A 4,919-nucleotide genomic window follows, 5' to 3' on the forward strand; every position below is an offset into this window, starting at 1 on the left:
AGAAAAAGTAAGCACTTTACATAAAGTATTTTTTCAGAAAAACAGAAAAGAACACAAACGCCTTTTTTTAGGTGACTTTGATATTCTTTGATAAATAAAACTAGTTTTAAAACAAAGTTCAGATGATCAAAGATTATAGAACTGCCACCTCTGTGATATTTCTAAATTTTGCTGGATTTGACTGTGAGCTTATGTTCTTAATTTTGAGTCTCTGAATTCTGAGATCAGATGATGGCTGTGCTGAGGCCTAGGGACATGTTTTCCTTGCCTACACCAGCAGCTACAAAACACTGGCTAGCCCACACAGCCCCTTCCCTGCTCCAGCTATGCTGCCTGGCTATTCTGGGAAAAAATACTGATACCCCCCACCCCCGGTCTTCCAGCTTTCTGCCTTGAACCCTGCACCTAGTAACCAAATTAAAGACAAAGATAGGTCCTAACCTGTGCGGCCATTTTTGATGCCACATGGCCATGTGAGACTTGAGGACCAGTAAAAAAATCTGAAATGTTTCATTTCAGAACACTTTTCAGTTAACTTAAAACCTTAAAGTTACGTATGTTTCATAAAATATCTGAGTCATTTGTAAAACGTAATACTTTGGCTGTTTAGATTGTTTGGAAAACTTTAGCAAAGAATATGACTTTTGCCTTTTAAATCTTCTAATTATCTGTTTGTGAGTAATTGACTTTATAGTAATTTGTAACACTTTTGTAAACAAAGGTTTTTGGAAGTGAAAAAGATTAAACAGAAAAGAAAATATTATTATTTTAAAAAAGATCCTGCATGGTAAATTTTATCCTGAAATAAAGGATAAAATAACTGGTTATTTTATCTAGTTCATAAAATAACCAGAATAACTGGTTATTTTTAAAAAGTGAAAGGAAGGGAAAAACAGAATGTTTAACATGTCAGTAGATTGTCTGTGCAGATTGAATGGAACTCATAAAAGGGAATTTATGAAAGAATTTGCATGTAATCCAGTTGGCTGTGGTTCATAAAATTTGCCTACCTATTTCCTTTTAATTTAAAAGTAACATTACAGGAAGTTTTTTGTTTTGTTTTGTTTTTTTCTTTTTACCTTTTCAGTAACCGACCTGAAAGAAACCATCCCTATATTGTCTGTATTAGGGTTGTGGCTAACTAGAGAAGACTGAACTTTAAAAAGATTAAGGTTTATACCCATATAACCTCCTATATTGCCTTTAGAATCCTTTAACTTGTGATCCTACCAAACATTTAACAAACCTTCTAAAATAAAAACTCTAAATTTGGTCTTTTAAAACTATTGAGACCACTGAAATTCTAAAAAAAGACATTATGCTTGTCAGCGTGTGAAAACTATATAGGAAATATTGTCAAATATGAAATGATGGCTAATTTTCGGTAGATTATGTTTGTATATATGCATATGTTCTAGTATTATAAAATATTGATATAGCTTAGTGTATGTTATCAGTGATCATTTTTAATTCATCTCATAAAATGTTTTTTTTTTTTTAAACTGGCTAAGTCCAAAATTGATCTTTCAAGGAAAGTAATAGAAAGGCTGATAGCTTTGGAAATTACATAACATCAGACTAAAAACAAACTTTCAGGACTTCGATTAAAAAACTAACATGAGGGTGGAGCAGGGTGGCTCACAGCTGTAATCCTAGCACTCTAAAAGGCCAAGGAGGGTGGATTGATGGAGCTCAGGAGTCTGAGACCAGCCTGAGCCAGAGGGAGACCCCATCTTTAAAAACAGCTGGGCATTTTGGCAAGTGCCTGTAGTTCCAGCTACTGGGGAGGCTGAGGCAAAAGAATCACTTGAGTCCAAGAAATTGAGGTGGCTGTGAGCTATTGACACCATGGCACTCAACCCCAGGGCAACTAACAGAGACTCTGTCTCAAAAACAAATAAATAAAATAATAAACAATAAAATAAAAAATTAACATTTCCATGAGTATGGCTAACCTAACCGCAAACAGAATAGAAATTAATTACAGAGGACTGAGCTGATTTTTATAACTTTCTGTTTAAAATATTGCAGATTCTTTCTATGTTTTGTTTTCCAGAAGTCTAGAAAACCCCTTTTCCATCTCTTGAGCTGTGTATAGCTTGCAACAATGTATGTATTTATAAACAAAATTTGAAACATTTGTTTTTCTCTCTCACTAATTTCTCCAGAATTTAAAAACCGTTTGTAAATATTCTTAACTTCTGACAATATAGTTATTTACATAAGTTCAATAAGAATCTATTTTCTTCTGTAGGACACTGGTTATTCTGCCAAGGCTTTGACTAGAATGACATTTTCTCTTTTTTTATTATTAAATTATAGCTGTGTACATTAATACAGTCATGCAGTACAGTGTGCTGTTTTTATATACAATTTGAAATATTTTCATCAAACTGGTTAACATAGCCTTCATGTCATTTTCTTAGTTATTGTGTTAAGACATTTATAGTCTACATTTAGAAAGACTCACATGTACCCTTATAAGATGAACCCTAGGCATGATCCCACCAATCACCCTCCCTCCAGCCATCCTCCCTTCTCCCCTCCCTTCCCTCTCCCCTTTCCCCATATTTGTGGGCTATAATTGGGTTATAGCTTTCCTATGAAAGCTATAAGTTAGTTTCATAGTAGGGCTGAGTACATTGGATACTTTTTCGTCCATTCTTGAGATACTTTGCTAAGAAGAATATTTTCAGCTCCATCTATGTAAACATGAAGGAGGTAAAGTCGCCATCCTTCTTTAGGGCTGCATAGTATTCCATTGTGTATATATACATCAAAGTATTGATCCATTTGTGGGTCAGTGGGCACTTGGGCTTCTTCCATGACCTAGCAATTATGAATTGGGCTGCAATAAACATTCTGGTACAAATATCTTTGTTGTAGTGTGATTGTTGGTCTTCTAGATATATACCTAGTAGAGGAATTGTAGGATCAAATGGCAGGTCTATTTTTAGTTCTCTAAGTGTTCTCCAGACGTCTTTCCAAAAGAAACGTATTAATTTTCAATCCCACCAGCAGGGTAGAAGTGTTCTCTTTTCTCCACACCCACGCCAGCAACTCTGATTTTGGGATTTTGTGATATGGGCTAATCTTTGGAATGACATTTTCAAAGCTATCCAGACTGCATTAAAGAATTAAAATTGACTTTATAAAACCAATAAAAAGCCTGTTAGAAAATCTGGCCAGATATCTCATCAATGACATTTCTTGATCTGTGATAAGTAAAGAAAGTCACTTTCTGACAGGTCCAAGAACTCCAGGTTGCTTTGACCTTGAGAAAAGAGAAATTTACCCAATGCATAAAAGTATCTAATGGCTCTGATGAAATCTTGGCTTTTGAGAGGATTTTAAATCTAAGTTAAGATTCCTGATGAAAAATTCCAGCAAAGCCAATAAAAAAAAAAATCTAAATGGCTAATAATTATTCTTACTACATTTCATACAAATAATCAGACCCAATATACTAAGAATGCCATTTATTTTGGCAAGTAAATTGATTCTGCTACCATTGGTCTTCAATAAAATGAGAAAATAGACAGAGAAAATATAGCTCAAAAATAAGAAACTCCGGTATTAACCACTGGTATTAAATGCCAGTCTTATCTGCAATGCCAGCTCATAGGACAACACAAAGCTGTTTAACCAAACTGATCTGTTCGTAAGACTCAGAGCCTGGCGGAAGGGTTTAAATTATATATAGTGGTCAGATTTGCTCCAGTTTGTTTTTTCTTTCTGTTGCTTAGCCCTGAAAGAACATACTGAGTTTTAATATGAAAAATCTTTTAATTTCAAAGTAGACACTGAAAAAAACTAAAAATATTTACCCCAAAGTACATGTCTCTGACATATTTTGAGACAGCTGCCCCAGAAGTAACATTACAAAAGCAAATGAAAGAGCTTGTCCCAATCCATAGACTATATGGCAAAAGAAGGGTGATTGAGGATTGGATTCGTCTCTAAGACCAATGGGGAAAACCTACAAAAGCCTTAAGACTCAACAAAAATCACTCAGTTCGCTAGCCCAGGTGACTGCTAAATAGTTCACAACCCTGACTTCATCCGAGTCAATTTCTTTACCCTGGAATTGTTTTTCAGATATTTTCCAGGTCTTGCATCCCCGTAACCTACCCAGACAAAGAACTTACCTCAGTGGGCCTTGGACCTTCTACCCACGATGGCTGTCACACTTTTTCAAGGCCTCCAGCAGATGACCTTCAATCTCTGTCATAGCATGGCCCACTATGTCCTGAGCTACAACATTATGCCACACTCTACTTAAAAGGAGTCCGTCCCCCTGCCTGGCTTTGTGAAACCTGCATACATTTCAGTTGGTGACCAGGTTATCCTCAGGACTTGGAAGGGAAAACCTGACAAACAACTCAAGAAAAAGTAGACTGACCCCTAGGCCATCCTGCTTATGACCCCCACAGCAGTCAAGGTATCCAGATTATGTCATACCCACATCTGGAATGATCCCCCAAGAAACCCCAGCCCGACCAATAAACCACAGAACTATGGAGACAAAAGTTAAGAGTGTCAGTTATGAGAATAAGAAGCACCTTATGCTCAGATGTCCTTGTCACTGTGTTTAGTTATTGTTACTGTGTCACCTTGTCATTGTGTCACCTTGTTATCTATTGTTAACCATACCACATGTTGTTCCCAGTGTACCTTTAAACTTACCTTTTGCCAGAATAAATTTGATCCCTGGACGAATATAATAAATTGTAATAATTATTTCTATTTAAAGTCTATTCCATAGATGTAAAACACAGTAATAAAAGTGGGGAATGAAAGTACATGTAGTGAGAATAAGATGGAGTCACTCAAGCTAGGGCAGACATGACCTAGCTGAGCTGATCCTTTGAGGTCCTAAGTGACCTTCACCTCCTGTCTCATTCATACTGTTTAGTAAA

This window comes from Otolemur garnettii, unplaced genomic scaffold (assembly GCF_000181295.1).
Source record: "Otolemur garnettii isolate 467f Iridium unplaced genomic scaffold, OtoGar3 scaffold00112, whole genome shotgun sequence".
NCBI lineage: Eukaryota > Metazoa > Chordata > Mammalia > Primates > Galagidae > Otolemur > Otolemur garnettii.